Source organism: Podarcis tiliguerta (assembly GCF_965153285.1).
Source record: "Podarcis tiliguerta genome assembly, chromosome: 2".
NCBI classification, from domain to species: domain Eukaryota; kingdom Metazoa; phylum Chordata; class Lepidosauria; order Squamata; family Lacertidae; genus Podarcis; species Podarcis tiliguerta.
Window position 1 is genome coordinate 61,281,001 of NC_139535.1, and position 18,193 is coordinate 61,299,193.

The 18,193-nt window shown below is 43.8% G+C and overlaps 1 protein-coding gene across 3 annotated transcripts in view; it reads right to left on the bottom strand.

The window, feature by feature from the left end:
- SYNPO (synaptopodin) overlaps positions 1-16,222 on the bottom strand; it is an 81,507-nt gene extending 65,285 nt beyond the window's left edge. For all 3 annotated transcript variants that reach the window (XM_083424384.1, XM_083424383.1, XM_083424382.1), the window contains exon 1: positions 16,113-16,222. The gene's annotated coding sequence lies outside the window, so the exon portion shown is untranslated. The remainder of the gene's footprint in view (positions 1-16,112) is intronic.
- Positions 16,223-18,193: the final 1,971 nt, after the last annotated feature.

Here is an 18,193-nt window from a genome sequence, read left to right on the forward strand (position 1 = left end):
CAATTGACATGTTTGCCCATCCTGACATGCAAACAAACTTCAATGGTTGCTCCACAAGTGGCCCACAAGGCATTGTTCTGTGCACAGCAGACACAAAACAAGGAGCTCTGAAACAAAACTGTCTAGCCGAAGAGCCCTATCCACAAAATAGTTATAAAATAGTTATATCAACAGCAGAATAAGGCTGATTTTATTGGGATGCAAGCTTTCTGCATATGAGTGCAGAGAGGGTAGACTTCTATCAGGGGTAGGGAACTTTTTCTGGTCAGTGAGCCAGATAGTTATCACACCAGCCCCTAGCAGGCCAAATTTGCAGGTGGGTGGGTGTGCCCATATGTCAATCACCTGACATCATAGTGACACCAGGTGATGTTGTGCTTTGAAGGCCTGATTGTTGGTACTTCAAAGCACTGTGCTGGCTATCTGAAAGCCCTTTGCAAGGCTGATTGCGAAGGGCTTTCAACCCAGCCTGCTTGTTTAAACCCTCAAGGTTTAAGAAAGCCTGAAACTGATATCTCCTCCTCATGCTGTAAGATCATTATGGACTGATTCACACATGCACTGTAGTATAGTACGTCAGAGCTTTGCTCTGTGTCTTCCATCACACAGAACTTTGACCAAAATAAATGTAGTTATGCCACATCAGCCTTAGGTATATATTGTTCTGTGCTGCATGGCATACAGTGCCATTGGTACAAACACTAGCGTCCTCCAGAAGCACAAATAGAGGGCTTATTCTGGATGTGATGGCTGAAGTCATTATGAATGTCAATGTGTTTTAATAGCAGCTTTAATTAAGTGAATTGGATTAGGGGCCATGGCAAAAGTGGTGAAGGGGAAGGGTTGGATTTCCCCTCTGACTAGACTGCTCTGATCTATATATCTTCACCTGCACATCCCATTTTAGCAAGGGGGAAAGATGTCACAAGTGTTAGTGGCAAGGAAAAAACTACCGTAGGTATAAAAGGAGACCTCCTGGATGTCAAGATCCAAGTTTGGGGAAAGAACTCTTTGGTGAGAGAACCCTAGCAGAGATTTAAATTAAATTTAAGTTTCCCTCTTCCCCCAGTATAGAAATATGATCACACATTTGTTCAATTAAAAAACGGTTCACTTACAAACTCTTCAAAGGTCAGGTTCATGTGATTTTCCGTATATCAGTTGGAAATGTTGCACAGGCAGTAAAACTTGGCTTAGTTACAGTCCTGAAAGTTCTTAAATTATTGGTATATGAACTCAAGAGTGCCTTGTTCTTCACACACAGAGCATCCCTGGTACACTGGAAGGGAACAAAGCTTGTCTCCAGTCCCTCCCAAAACGAGCTAAGCCTGGCAGGACAGCTTACTCTATGCTCTTAGCCTCTTCTTGCATTAATTAGATGTAGGCATGTTGGTTATATGAAACTAGTAGTCCCACAAGAGTGAATGCATTAATTTTGTGCATTATGTCATATTTACTTAGGCCCTGATAGGCACCTGGAAAGTCCTGGTAGGTATTAGGTAGGCATCTAAAGGCTATGTTTAGATATATAAATGTGGCTTACAATCTCAATGGGTGTGAACATACAGCAATCTCTATTGGATTTCCTAGAACCAGATTTGGAAGTCTGCATGTGTACTAAGGCTGGGAGATATCAACTTTTCAAGATCACAGTGTATCACCAGCCAAACATTGCAGTTGAAAAAACAAGATGCATTGACCTCTGCCCACGGGGTTGGGCTGGGACAATGCAGCTTGTTTGCACCGCTCAGCTGGGGGAAGGAAACACCCCCCCCCCCCAGCTGAGACAGCCTCTGTGCTCTCGCCACTGCGGGGAGTGGAGCATCAGGGGTCCTATAACTACAGGTACTCACTGTGGGGAGTGGCAACCACACTCCCTCAGCTGAGCAGTTTCACATAGCCCCCACCCATATGAGGGCAGAGAGTGGGATGGCAGTTTCACTCAGCGATATATCACTGGTGAAACCACCACCCCTCCTGAGTCCCTCTGCTAGCAGCGCCCACTGGAGGAAGAAACTCTTGAGTGAAGCCAACTTCACAGTTTGCTCCTCATATTGGTCCTGGGCAATATATCAATGTATCTCCGAGACCTAATGTGTACATTTTGCACTCTGCAATTTCTAGTCTCCTGGACTCAGAAGGATAGAACCTACCCTGTAAGATTCTGTATGCTTCCAATATCATGCAGCATGACCTCTGAAACCAGGAACTGCCAGCTTTTTGATAATTTAACAGTAATGCAGTAATTTCCTTTCAGAGAACAGTAGAAAAAAAACCCTGTATCAAGCTCTCCCCATGATATAGGTTATTGCATACTCGTTTTGCATTTTATTTGATGAAAGGGATGAATACGCCCCCTTCCAAAAGGAATACTAAAGTTAACTTTCCACCTCCTACACAAATATGTTTTGGCAGGCACGGCTCTCTTCAGCCCTGTCAAACTGAGGAGAAAAAGGGCTGTGAAAAAGCTTCTTATTCAGCTATCCCCATCTGGTGGGGAAGGTGAGTGCTTCAACAGCCCAATTCAACCATAAATATTGCAACCCCCAAATGGGCAGGATAATCCCATAATATGCCTTAGGCAAACTCCGTGTTTCGACAACCAAGTATTATTCATGCTGCGCAAGCTCATGCAGCGTTTGGTTTCAAAAGCAAGTTTCTATTATTGGCCGCAAAGGTAGGTAAAAGCGTGTGAGCAATGTCTGGGGAAATTTCGGAAGCTCTGGGAGGAAGGATGTTTGTGAAGGGGTGGAGCAGTCGAGGGTGAGGTTTCACTGCTCTGTGTAGCTTCTTGTCCTTCCTCAAGACTGCCATCACCATCATACACATAGGGTGCAAATATATCAAAGCTAGTATATTTGTGAGATGTGTGTACAATGTTCAGCCTTTCTTGGCACAGACTCTGGAGTGTGTGTGTGAACAAACATACCCACAAAGAATCTGGATCATCTTGATACAGAGTTCTGATATTTTTAGTGCAGGCTGCTGTACCAAGCCCTGCTTTAAGGTTAATGAAAATGACCACACAATATGATAATCCTTAACATTTGTTCCCTACTCAATAGAGCTGTAAATAAACATTACATAATCAGTGCTAGCAGCAGCAGCTCAGTAAGGGACCTCTAGCAACAGGAATAGTATGCTGCCTCTGTTTTTAAGTCCCTTTTACAGCAGGGATCCCAAATAGTGGGTGTATGTGCCTTCTTCCAATCCCACGTACTGTGGATATTACTATCTACGGTCTGGATATTTGCTGAAACTGTAATTTCTAACTGTGTTAACCATGTAGTTTACCAGTTTTCATTGTGACGACAGTGAAAGGGATTCCCTCTCTCAACCAGAACCTCTTTGTTGGAAATTGCAATCCCAACCCTCTTGGCCAAGACCTGTCAATGAGTCATGGGAGTCTTGCAGGTTCCCAGGAACAGTTGAGGCATCAAGGATCACAAGGTCAAGGAGTGGTCTGACCAACAAGAGCACCAGTTTGGCCCCTAACAAATCTGAAATGTTCATGATGGGTCCTTTTAATAATACCTAGAAGCCTATCCTGTGAGACTGTGGGTACCAGCAGGATCTTTCTCAGGGGAAACTTCTGGAATATGAGATGGGAGTCAGCCGAATTCTCCAGGGACCACTTCTGAAATATTGCATTGGAAATACTATACCATGCCATGAAAAAAAAAGCTCACAGATGTGCATAAAGTGACCAGGTAGCTGAAATGGGTCCCTTTTTGAGCTTCAAAGCAAAAATACATATAAGAGGCTGCATGAAATGGAATAAGGCAGCCTTGGGGGAAAAGAAGTCCTTGGGACCCAACCAGACCAGAAAACAGAGATCCATGAATGGGTTTTCTAAATTTTGGCAAATGGTAGCTGTACAGAGATAGGTGGGACCCATATCAGGACTGAAGTGCTGGTGGCAGGGATTAACCCTTTTTCCATTTTCCAAGTGAAAATGCCCTCTCCAGTTGCTCTTAGTCCCATTAGGAAAAGAAAAACATGTATTAATAAGCAATACATTTAAGTTTGGAGAACAGGCAAGATTTTCATCATGGAACCAGTACAGGAGAGGGATGAACAAAACAGTCTTCCCATTTCTCCATGTTATTTGTGAATGACAAAACTGAGGGAATCATTTCATCAAATATTCTCCTCAGGACATTAGACTTTCGCATCAATTGGGGATGGGTGGCAAAATAAAATATAGCAGAGGGCGTTTGACAGCCTCACCGAGTGCTAGAAGTCACTTCAGAAGAGCAGCTGGTCAATTCAGAGGTCAGGAGAGTGAAATGCTACCTAAGCCTAGTGATGCAATCGTTGATACCCAAGATGCCATTCCAGGTATAGCTCTGGATAAGATCTGATGCATAGCCAGAGCTGACAGGGCAGCCCTACGTGTTTTGCTTGCCATCTGTTGCAGTCTAATATTGCTCAGTCAGTGAACTGGCATAAAAGGTCCCTCTGAGCTTCTTTGCAATATCTCTCTCTCTTTTATAATATTTTTATTACGATTTTCACATAGAAGAAGAAAAGAAAAATACAAAAATAAAAACAAATAAAAACAATTCAATTTTAATAATATTTCTTGCATTTGCTTGTTTCCCGGACTTCCCCACACCTCCCCTCTCTGTATTCCAGTTCAATTATTTAATCAGCAAATCCCTTCCCTCTACCTTATCCTTATCTTTATCTTAGTATATTATACCTTTAGTTTTTCGTCTTTTAACCTTCCATCTTTCCATATTCCTTCACCACATTATTACTAATAACCCTTTAACCTCAATCCAACATCATTCTAACATTCATTAATCTTATAAAATTTCTGTAGATAGTCTTTAAATTTATTCCAATCTTCTAATATCTCTCTTGCACCCTTTTCTTATGGGGAGAACTTCCAACAACATTGCACTGGGGGACAAATAATGAATGGAGCCACTAGAAGAGGGATGAGGAACTTGTGGCCCTGCAGATGTTGCTGGACTCCCCCTATCAATCCCATTCTGCATAGCCAGTGGTCAGGAACTATGGGATTCGTAGCCCAGCAACATCTGGAGGGTCAACGTTTCCCTACCCCTATGCTAAAATATAAACATGCTGGTTACTAATACAGTAGGACTGAACCAAATTTTTTTTATATATATATAAAATATTCTGACAAATTTTTGAAAAAAAAATTGAAGTACAGTATTCTTGAGTTGTTGAAGAATTTAGTCTCTCCTAAGGAGACTTTTCTGTGAAATTGCCTCCCCAATTTCCCTATTCATCAATTTTGGGTGCAGCTGTGGATCTAGTTTTTGTACCAATCAATATTCCTTTAATGTTCTTAAAGGAAGCAAGGGGCTAAACTCTTCTTTCTTTCAGTCCTCCTGTCTTAACCTATTTCTTCTTTCATCCACCAGTACGAATTTGCAATAGCATTTCATTCGACACTGAGCAAGCCAAAATTTATCCGAAAACAATATTCTGAAGAAAAGCTGTCCAATAATTCATCTACCCACCCTCCCCAAATATGAGGCAAAATCTTGCTGTGCTTCCTGGACCTCCAACAGGGATTGTGCAAAACTGTGTCGATCCTTGTTTTTTGTTTGTTTAAAAAATCATTCCGGCCATTTATTTATTATAAAAGGATACCATATTCCAGATGCCTGTCCAAAACCGAGCCTTTTTTGAAATAAAAATTCTGCCTGTGATTTGTTTACTGCTCCTGCTTTCCTTTGCTTCTGCGTGGTTCTAGCCAAGCAGCAGAGGAGTTGCGGCTTTCCGGGTGGAGACAGTGTGGGATGGGGCAAAGGGTGCCCCATAAAAGAAAACTAATGGGATGGAGATGATGTCTGTCTTGTGTTGCATTAGCCCCAAGATGCACTGGATTTCATTAAGCCTGTATGCTTATCCAGTAATGTGATCTGAGGAAGCACTCAGTGTTGCTTTTAAAACTTGGACAAAGAAAGAGTAGAAGAGAGGAGAGGGTTTTAAAACAAAACCTCACTTTTCTGTGCCTTTTACAGTCTCTTACTGCCTTGCTCCAGGTGCTTTCGTAGTGAACTAGAGACTTCTGCTCTCTCGCACAGCCTGCTTTGCTGCCTTTCTCCTCCCCTCCCACTCCTTTCTGACCATCCTTGACCTTCTTGTATCTTCCCATAAAAAAGCCGCAGGATGCATTTGAAAGTCTGGAGCATCAAGACAAACTCTAGGTGGAGGAGGGAATGAGACATCAAGACCTTTCCCCACTCCCACTCAGACTTCACCCACCCACACCCATTCATCACGCACAGACTCCCTGAGTAGAGAAGCTGGCCTGAGCCCAGTTCTTCCTTGGCCTGTTCTCAACAGCAACAGCTTCAGAAATGAATAGGCTAGCAAGTAAGTGTGGGTGGAGAGTTCCCATGCATCACTGAGACTATGACAATTTTCTTGGGAGGGGGTGAGGAAGAGATGGGGAGCCAGGACTATTTATCCAAACCCAACTCTTCCCAAACTAAACAGCAGAAGGAAGTGAGGAATGCTGCCCCGTCCCAAACCAGAAGTTGTCAGGGAGTGACCCAAGCATCAGCAACAAGGACCACCATGGAACTGATGGAGTGGTGGCTCTCCTCCTGCTTCCTGTATCAAGTCCCTGGATCTTGGATGGATGGAACTTTGAAAACCTTATGTGAGGAACTCAATCCATCTGCTTCTCTGATGGAACAATCTCCCCTCTCCTCCCCCGCCATGTGCTCTTTTGGAGGTTCTCCAGACATCCCCCCAAAGCCAATTTGGGGAGGCATGGGAGGAGGAAAAGCCCCATTGTAGAGGTCTTTGTATGGGCTTCTGCAAGCAGGACCAACTTGCTAAATCTGGCCCATTGCTCTCATCCCCATAACCCTGGATCTGCCTTTGGAAGGTGAAGGAGGGACATTGCTCTATTGGTGCTTAGTATACTTGATGTAAACGCCCACTAAACGATGCTCTTTACATTCTTCATTGAAATAGGTGGCCATATGGGAGGCAATACATAGGTGCATTCAGAGCTGGGAGGCCTAGTTGCACAGACAAACCAAGTTGCCCCTCAAACCAAGCCTCAGTCCAGCAACAGTGGGCCTCTGAAGCCTGGGACCCTCAGACCAAAGACTCAGACATAGAGGTTGCAGCTTCTGAGCTAAATACCACTAAGGGACCAGCACCGTTGCCCCCAAAGTCTCACACTCCACAAAGTCCAGTCACCACTGTGGACAATGTTCCTAGTGAGAGATAGAAGAACGGCAATGGAAATCTAGATTTAAGGTAAGATAGGAACCCCTTTATGGATCTCCAATCCTCAGTAAGGGGGTGGGATGGAGGTTGGAAAGAGAGTCCTGATGACCAAATTATTGTCTAAAATGTACAACTTCTTACTAGAATGGTACACAAAAAATGAACAGACAAAGGAGCTGATGATGAAATGGGCAATGGATTTTGGGTATAACATCGAGGATGATGCCTGGGTAAAACTGTGGAGTATAAAATTTACAGCGTGTACCACCTTAAGAGAGAATATAATGAAAATGATGTATCACTGGTGTTTGACACCTGTTAAACTGGTGAGAATGTACAGGATGAGCAGTAAGACATGTTGGAAATGCAAAGATAAAAATGGAGATTTTTACCACATGTGGTGGACGTGTGAGAAAATGAAACAGTTTTGGGAACAGATTTATAACAAATTGAAAAAGATATTTAAATATACTTTCCCCAAAAAAGCTGGAAGCTTTCTTGCTAGGTTTGATGGGGGAGGAAATAGAAAAAGCAGATCAAAGGTTATTTATGTATGCTACGACTGCTGCCAGAACTTTGTTAGCCCCAAAATGGAAAGTACCAGAATTACCAACAATAGAGGAGTGGCAGATGAAGATGGCTGAGTATGCGGAACTAGCAAAACTGACCTGTAGAATCCGAAATCAGGAGGAAACAAAATTCCAAAAAGGTTGGAGTAAATTTATGGAGTACATAAACAATAACTGTAGAAATTTGAAGACTCTGGTAGGACTGAAATAAATCTTACGATGTAGATAGGATTGGATACAATAAGAAACTGTGGAAAAGTAACTGACATAAGAAACCTGTTGAAGGGAGGGAAGGAAGTCAATACTCAGCAGAGTGTGGGGAAAGAATGTGGGTAAATGATTGTTGAATTTTACTTTATTTTGTTTGTTTGTATTAAATGAAACACCAATAAAAAGCATTTTCTTAAAAAAAAAGGAAAGAGAGTCCTGCCAATGACTATATAAGGGCATTTCTTTGAGAATGTGCTACACTCAGTGACCTGTCCATCACTGTGAAAGACCCCTTGCTCCCCAGGTTTGCTTGCTTGGTTCATTCCTGATCTGCCCAACTGCCTGGGGTGGACTCAACATGTCTGCTTGCAGCTGCTCTCTCCTCCTAACCTAGATTTGCCACATCTGCTTCTTCACCTTCCCAGTTGGCTGTGAGATCAACCTCACCAAGACCAGGCAGACTTGGCAAATTGGTGGTGGTGGTCTAGACTGTTTGGACTGGATACCTATTTTATACATAAAACCAAGCCATTGTATTATCATTGTATTATTGTAAGTAGCTAGAACAGAATCATAAGCATTAGAATCACCTCTCCTCTTATTGCTAGTCAATGTCAGCAAGTCTAGAAAATAAAAAGTGTTGCATCATCTCCATACAAATCATCAGCCCAATTCAGAACTGCATGCCAATATTATATGTGCACAGGGGTAGAGACCCCTCAGTTCATTTCCTTCTTTCTCACAGTACCTGCTATTTTTGCAAGTGTAACAGACAGACTCAAAACAATGAGATCCTGTCTGGCCACAGAATATAAGGAAAAGCCATAGTGCTAGTCATATCCCTTGCAGCACTGGGTGGGGAATTAGTATGATGCAGCCTTCGCGTTGCCACAGGGTAGCATGACTGAGCAACATCTGGGGCAGTAATCCAGATTTCTCATACAGCACATCAATCTTGAAAGAAAGCTCTTGTCCAGTGCCATTGCATTTCAAAGCAAGCGCCCTGGCTTTAAAGTAATTACACATTGTGTTCCCCGACAAATAGATGTAAGGGTTGTGCCATTGGTGATGACTGATATGAGATATTTACGCCTTCAAAAGGAAAGCTTGGGAAATGCCTGAACATGTCCTTCACCTGGGGGAGGGGAGGAAAATCTGATTCTACTTTGTCAATCCAGAGTCTGGAAATGCTCTAGAAGACGTTCTTGAAATACAACTCCCATCAGTCTCAGCCAGCATGGTCAGGGATGATGGGAGTTGTAGTCCAGCAACATCCAGAGGACACCGGGTTTGGGAAGGTGGTCTAGTGGACAGGATTGCACACAGGTGTTCACTGTGTGAATGGAAGAGGGAGGCTGTGGCAGGAGGCTCTGCCCCATCATGTGACCACTCTTCTTATGCATTGGTCAGAATATGTGCAGACTACAGAGCAACCAATGTATGGCTAACTCCAGACATTCGTGAATCAACATGGATAATCCCTACCCATGTTGGCCTGGCTGCTGGGTAGGTTTTTGGACTGAATTAACCTTGGTTGCTTTGGTGGACAAAGTACACCAGGAGCTGGGGGAATGCAACACATGGGCTCTTCTGGACCTTTCAGCAGTTTTTTATGCTACCCACCATGATTTTTGTCTGGTCTGAGAATTAGGGACAGCACAGTTTGATGGTTCTGCTCCTATCTGGAAGGCAGGTGCTGGTGGAGTTGTCTTTTTGTTTTGTTTTTGCTTTATTGGTTCTTCACAATTCTGTTACAAAGTGCTTCAGAGTTTATTCCCACACCACCACATATTGTTTAATAGCCATATGAAATTGCTGGATACAGGGATTTGAGCTCAAGTGTCACTAGAACTCTATTTTGGCTTTTCATCTAATCCAGATATAGCAGTGGATGTCCTGGACAGATGCCTGGAGTTATAATGGACTGGATTGGGATTAACAAAATGAAAGTCAATCCAGAGAAGCTGGAGGTACTGTTTTTGGCCAGCTTGTTCTACGATCAGTAGGTCCACACCATATACCTTTAAGGTGCATCCAATGTACATTTAAAGCACATGACTTCCCTCCAAGAATTCTAGGAACTGTCGTTTGCTCCTCACAGAGCTAGACTTCCCAACACACTTCCCAGAATTCTTTGTGCTTTAAATGTATGTTGGGTGCTCTTTAAATATGTAGATCTGCCCCATGGAGATTCTTTGTCCTATAAAGCTCCACATGGCCTAGAACCAGAGTTTATGGAAAACTACCTTCTCCCACATGAACAAATCCAGCATTCAAGACCCTGCTCTGGGTGTCTTCAGAGGTGGTGATGACACCTGAACTGTACATCATCCTCCCCAAAATATTCAGCATTCAGTCTTTTATCCTTTAAGCACCAAGTGAAAATGGTTCCATTTTGTTCAGCCTTTTGCTGAGTAATATGATGTACTGTACGTTATTGCTGTGACTAATGATAACTCAGCGTGTGCTTTGAGTCATTTTAAAATAGACCTTTTAATTATTTAATTGTATGTTGAACTGTAAACTGCCTTGAAGAATGTGTGATGGAAAGCTGGGATATAAATGTTTAAAATACGCTTTAAAAAAAAAACACAAAAACAACCTGCTTAGATAAAAATTAGCAGGAATAGGGGAAATAAAACCTCATTCCAACCTCTGTGCACCATGGTCTACATGTGTAGTCACCGCACACGTATTCTAGCCAATGCATGGGGGATGGGCCCATGGAGAGGGCTAAGTCATATTCATACCATACATCTAAAGCAGTGTAATACCGCTTTAAATAATCATGGCTTCCCCTAAAGAATCCTGGGAGTTGCAACTTGTTAAGGTTCTGAGAGTTGTTAAAGGTAAAGGGACCCCTGACTCTGGGGTTGCGGTGCTCATCTTGCTATATTGGCCAAGGGAGCCGGCGTACAGCTTCCGGGTCATGTGGCCAGCATGACTAAGCCACTTCTGGCGAACAAGAGCAGCGCACAGAAACGCCGTTTACCTTCCTGCCAGAGCACTACCTATTTATCTACTTGCACTTTGACGCGCTTTCAAACTGCTAGGTTGGCAGGAGCTGGGACCGAGCAACGGGAGCTCACCCTTCGCGGGGATTCGAACCGCCAACCTTCTGATCAGCAAGTCCTAGGTTCTGTGGTTTAACCCACAGCACCACCCACGTCCCTCTGAGAATTGTTAGGAGACTCCTATTCCCCCTTCCCAGTGAAAAGGGCTTGATTGTTAAACCACTCTCAGAATCATAGCTCTGACTGTTTCAAGTGGTATCATAGTGCTTTAAATGTATGGTGCAAAAATGTGGCCAGAGTCACATTTCCTCCTACGGATGAACAGATGTGCAGGCTTGCATCTCACTCTCTCTTTTCCTGTGTATCTCTGTGCAGCTGATAACATTCAATGAATTTAAATGTCTAGATGCATTTCCCCACAAACACTCGATGTGAATTGGAAATGCACACGGCAAGGGCACGTGCAAGGCAGCACAAATAGCTTCTGTCAATCATTTCATGCCTACACTTTGTGTTTTTCTTCCTCTTCTTCCTTTCCACTACCCATCCTCAACTTCTTCAGAGCCACAGAGCCGCACAGGCGTCCGTATATAGGCATACTTGCTCTGTCACTAACTAAGCAACTTGGAGAGAATCAGGCCAGGACAAGGAGAAGGGCCACTTCTTAGAAATGCAGGAATAGTAAGGGGTCTACAGTCTGAGAGCAGAGCTTGTCTTGTGGCCAAAAGACAACAGAGGTCCAGCACAGACTCTTAAGGGCATAGCTGCAATGTGTTACCTGAGTGGCTCCATTAGGAAACTGCCTGCTGCATTCAACACAAACTTCTGAAATTCATCCAGGGCATCCCCATGTAGCACTTGCTACCATTGTCCAGCTTGCTGATGGCACTGGGAGCCACTATAGTGGGATGAATTTGGGCTGGAGACACTTGCTTTCAAATACAGTGGTACCTCGGGTTACATACGCTTCAGGTTACAGACTCTGCTATCCCAGAAATAGTGCTTCAGGTTAAGAACTTTGCTTCAGGATGAGAACAGAAATCGTACTCCGGCGGCGGCGCAGCAGCAGGAGGCCCCATTAGCTAAAGTGGTGCTTCAGGTTAAGAACAGTTTCAGGTTAAGAACGGACCTCCGGAACGAATTAAGTACAGTATTTTTTGCTCTATAAGACTCACCTTTTCCCTCCTAAAAAGTAAGGGGAAATGTGTGGGCGTCTTATGGAGCGAATGCAGGCCGCACAGCTATCCCAGAACAGCAAGAGGGATTGCTGCTTTCACTGCGCAGCGATCCCTCTTGCTGTTCTGGCTTCTGAGATTCAGATTTTTTTTCTTCTTGTTTTCCTCCTCCCAAAACTAGGTGCGTCTTGTGGTCTGGTGCATCTTATAGAGCGAAAAATACAGTACTTAACCCGAGGTACCACTGTAATTGGTAACATCTTTGCTTACTTCCCTGGGCAACCTTGGGCAAATCACTCTCTCTTGGCCTAACAAACCTCTGAAGGTTGTTGAATGGATTGAACCCTGCAATTTAGGTTAGGCTGACAAAAGATAACTGGCTCAAGGTCGCCCCGACCCTATGCATGTCATGCATAGGGCCATCATCTCTGAACCAGGATTTGAGCCTGCACCCCCATTGTAGTGGAAAGAGTGCTAGACCTATGCCAGGGGGGTGCAGGCTCAAATCCTGGTTCAGAGATGATGGCCCTATGGGTCAGGGCGACCTTGAGCCAGTTATCTTTTGTCAGCCTAACCTAAATTGCAGGGTTGAGGGAACCTACTTCAGAAGTAAGAATGAAGAGGGGAGGGTTTCATATACACCACCTTGAGTCCCACAGAGAAGGGGTAGGATAAAAATCTGCTTTGAACAGAAAGTGATAGTCCTGTGTAGGCTGCCCCCTGCTCTCCTTTGAGGAAAATGGGGCAGACCTTCCAAGTGTCCCTATTTTCCAGGGGTGCCCCTGATTTAGAGAATCCCAGTTTCTGATTTGATTCCAGAATGTCCCACTTTTCCTTAGGATGCCCCTATTTTCATTGGAGAAATGTTGGAGGCTATGGAGTTATCTGACCCCTGAGCTGTTTGATGGCAATCCTGTATAGGGAAGGTTTTTCTATGTTTAGTGTTTTATTATGTTTCTATATAAGTTGAAAGCTGCCCAGAATGACTAGGGCAACCCAGTAAGATGGAATGGGACGTCCTTATTTTCATAGGAGAAATGTTGGAAGGTATGGTGGGGTGCAGTTGTGCTAAGTAAATAATTGGATTTATATTAAGACAGGGGCAGGATATGCAAGTGTCAAAATAAATATAATGCATTTATGGAGAGAATTGCTTGGAGTGGGCGGGAGACAGCCATGGCTGGGGAGCTGGAATTACACAGCTGTAAGAGAAAATTAGGTTGCGCAAAGAATTTACAGCCTTTGAGGCAAAAGTGGGGAAAGGAGAGAGGAAGTTGAACACAGGCGTGCAGAATAAGAGGACTATAAGGACCCTTTGGCTTCCCTACCATTCTAACAGTAGAAACCATATAGTCTGAATCTGAGGGTGTCTGTCTCCAAAGCTCGCTAGGGATGGGAGGAGAAATTTGGTCCAGTTCACATTTTAATGCAAATCTGTCAAACTCCCACTTCACCCTAAAAATGGGCAGACCTAACCTCAGCCATCCTTTGAGATCCACACTTGTTGCGATTTTATGATGCAGTCCCCCAACCATAAAATGTGGGCAAAAAAATAATAATTAATTAATTAATTAATTAATATGGAGAAACTGTGCAAATAGAGGAAATTGCTTGCCCAAAAATGCATCCTGGTGAGAAAAAGCACTTGCATATCAAGAGCAATGCACATTAAAATGCTGGTGAATTTTCATGGTGTATTTATTTTTTTAAATCACAATCTGATATGGAAATGTGACAACTTGAATTTAAGATTAGAAAAATGAAAAACTGCAAGAAACTTCCATTTAAAGATTCACCCAGTCCTGTCTCCATTCCATTCCAGCCCATGTCGCTCTTAACCCTGTTATTTTAAATGTACCACTTTTTATTCAAACTTTGGATTGGTCTACACTTTTGAGAACACATTGTGATGAATTTGTGGTTGGACTTCCCTTTAGAAACTGTTGTCTTCCTTTAGATCACTGGTTCCCAAACCTTTCCCCCCTGGAAATTGTGGAGGGTCTTGGTGGACTGTTTAGTGCTTCTTCTGCTTGTTATAATGCACTATAATAGAGGTTGCATGATTCTAAATTGCATTTTAATTGCTTCTTTGATTTCTTACATTGCATTGTATAATGCCATTGTATTATAATTTGCAGTCCATAGATCCAAGTTGTAACAGAATAGAATACAAGAAACAAAAGAAACAACAAAATACAATTAAAAATCCAGTTGAGTATTTAATGCAGGCATGCCACAGACAATCTGAATGAAGCTTTCGCACCACTGGTGGTCCAAGGACCACAGTTTGGAAATCCTTGCTTTAGAATCACCAATATCAAATGCATTGTTATGCAGTAATGGCAAGAGAAGGCAGGACCAAGGGACAGCAGAATATTCAGAATGTGCCAGTTAGGTGGCATTGTATTTATAATCTTTCTTTTCCCCCACTGTTATTTCCTTCCTGAATTTTTGCTTACTCCCTTTACCCTCCTCTCCTCTTCTGTGCAGCTCTTCACCACTAACAGCATCCCCAGCATGTTGACAGGACAGACAAGTCAAAGGACATTCTGTTGATTTAAGGGTGATCAGGAAGGCCTTTCATCACGATGGCAGATGTCAGCACCTTCAGCCATCCAAAAGGCAAAGGGAAGAAAGTCATGCTTTCCAGGCCCACACAGAAATTTGAGGACCTTTACTGCTAAAGTACCCTATGTCTGTATCTGTATCTGTGTCTGTGTCTGTATGTGTGTGTTTTAAAGAGAAGGAGCTCATCCAGATATCTACTTGTCCTTCTGCTTCCCACTGGGAAAACCTGATATTTACCACAAAATCAGAGCCAGGGCTTTTTTTCAGTCGGAACTCATTGGAACTCGGTTCCGGCGCCTCTCAGGTGGGCACCATTGCCATTATAAGAGAACAAGGGAGACATTCATGGTGAGTTCTGGCACCTCTTTTTCTAGAAAAATAGCACTGATCCATTGAGTTTTCCATGGATTGACGTTTGCTCCAATTCAGTGCTAAAAAGTGGGTTTTCCCAGGGAAAACGGCAACGCAAATAGAAAACCATGCAGACCCATGCGTAGAAAGCAAGCGTGGGCAACCCCAAGTTGAATGTAAAGTTCAGGCTGCAATCCTACGCTCTTACCTGTAAACCCCATTGAATAAAATAAAGATGCATAGAATTCCACTGACTGGATGATTTTCAGAACAACACAAAAATAGTCAATAAGTCATTACAATTTGCAAAGTCTGATGACCCAAATGAACATGCTGGCCCCTCAAAGCTTCTTTTTTAATTTAGCATGTGCAAAGGAGATTTTGTGCATAGTTGTGTGAAGCTGAATTCATGCCTGCAGCTCACTAAGGATGAAACACACACACACACTTCCATTCCATCAGGTAACGGAACCCAGCGAATGGTGCTGATTGGTTTCCCCCAAACCACGTGATGCTCCTGTACTTTATTCCACCACGCTTGCCTAATGAAAGGCTCATTGTTAAATAAGAACAGGAAAGGGATGATATACGTGTCCATTTCTGGAGGTCCATATCGGCCCTTTGGCTCTCAGATACCAAAGGGCAGACAGGTCAGTGTCTTTAAGCAGTAGGGACAGGCTTCCTGATCCTAGGAAAGCACTCATGATCTAAAGGAAGCTGCCTCGCTGAGAGAAATGCACAAATCAAACTGGAGTGGCAAGAAAAAGACTGTGCCTCACACAGATGGCAAAGCCAAGCCTGTGGAGAAGGAATCTCCTCAACTCTTCCATTAATACTGAGGGGAACATGCCAAGTTCTCGGTCCCTTGACCTATACAAGCCACTTGTGAAATATACCAAACTTCTGATCACTATTTGGCTTCATCATCCCCCATCCATTTCCAGCCTACAGCCTTGAGTAAAGTCTGCCCTCCGGCCTCCGCTAGGCCCCCTTACCTGCAGCAGTAAAATGATGCTCTCCCCCCGGCTACCATGCCAGCCAGCAGATCCTGTCTTCTCCATCCACCTCAGCCTGCATCTCAAAGCAACTGGGTTTCTCCTCTCTCTTTCTCCCTCCCCTCCTAGTTGCCTGAGCAGGAACAGAGGAAGGAAGGGTGAAAGGGGGTGGGGGTGGGAAGGGGGAGGGAGGGAGGGAGGGAAGGGGAGCGTGGAGCTGAAACTTTAATAGCACAGAGCCCCTTTTGTTTCACAACATATGGTATATTTCGTACATACTGAAGACATTAGCCACCTATATTTTTTAAGAGCTTACTTCAAAAGTATACATGGAGCTCATGCCCGGCTCTCTGAAAACACACTCTGGGAAGGGCTGGGAGCTCCTCAAAATCCAAACAGGAAAAAAAGAAAGAAAAAGAGAAAAAGGAAAACAGTCCGCACTGAGATGCTTTGAAAGCCAATTCAGTGTTTTCCCCCCTTTCTTTTTTTAATTCCTGGGATACATGTGCGCAGCTTTATATACAAGCCTTTGCGGACGATCTGTGTTAACCAAGTTTATTTATTGCTCATCTGGCTGAGGTCTCAGTCCAAGGCACATTTACACAAAAGGCAGGCGTGTTCTCTGTAGATTCTGGGGCATGGCTTGGTGCTGAAAGAGGACAGTCGTCCCATTCCCCCCCCCCCCCCATCTCTGCACTACTCCACACTTCATTAGCCCCACTGGAATTGACCCCAATCCAAACATTTGCACATCACTACCAGATCCTAATGAATGGGTAGCGGGGGCAGGGGGAGAGGTGTCCAATGAATTTTGGAGCACATAAGCTCTAACCCGCATGGGACATGATGCAGTGGCAAAGATAAGAGACTCCACACATCTGGCAGTGGTTTCGAAATGCATAAATATTTATCTTGAGTCCCAAACCCTTACAAAGTCAAAGAAACCATTTGAAAGAGCCTAGTATAGAGTCACAAATGGTAATTTTTCACACAGCCCTCGTAAAAAAAGAAAAAGCCAAGATAGAAAAGTACTTCAAGTAACAATGTTGTAAATAACTGAGACTAGGTGATTCTGAAATACAACATAAATGTTATTTATTTTTGGGTCTACAATAACGTTGCCAGCCTTTAAGATTCTGGTACCTGGGTGAGACCTCAGGGATGAAGTATAGGATCAAGGGACAGAATTTTGTGGTCAGACAGAGTCCAATGGTAAAAGGATGTGAAAATACAATTTCTCTAAGTTTTTAAGCTGTTCCATGTGTTCACAAATCCCCTCCTAGCAAGGGATACATTTGCGCGTGATATCAGGCCAACCATTTATCCATTAAGGCTGTCAGTTTCTAATTCAAATGACAATCAGTGGCTTCGTGGCAGACAACTCAGAACCCATACAAAGCAGATTTTTCATGGAACTGAGCCAAGCTGCAGATTAGTGAATTCATGGCAGGGAACACAAAACTCACGCAAAGCAGATCTCACACACAAAAAGTGCGGGTGGGGGGGTGTCATATGAATCTTTGGCAGAGAAGTTGGGCCCCTGCTAGAGCCTGCAACAGAGTTGGCTATTTCCATTACAGTTGCAAACTTCTTTTTTGACCTCTAGTTTGTGGCACTGTGGGTTAAACCACAGAGCCTAGGACCTGCCGATCGAAAGGTCGGCGGTTCGAATCCCCACGGCGGGGTGAGCTCCCGTCGTTCGATCCCAGCTCCTGCCTACCTAGCAGTTCGAAAGCACCCCTAAGTGCAAGTAGATAAATAGGGACCGCTTTCTAGCGGGAAGGTAAACGGCATTTCTGTGTGTGGCGCTGGTGCTGGCTCGCCAGATGCAGCTTAGTCACGCTGGCCACATGACCCGGAAGTGTCTTCGGACAGCGCCGGCTCCCGGCCTCTTGAGCGAGATGAGCACGCAACTCTAGAGTCGGTCACGACTGGCCCTGATGGGTAGGGGTACCTTTACCTTTACTTGTGGCTATGTTGCCTCACATTTTTTTAATGCTAGTCTGATCTAGTAGGGTCTGCATGGAATTTGAATTCTGTAAAGTTGTGCCATCGCAAGCCTTCCAGACTTTATCCTTGGA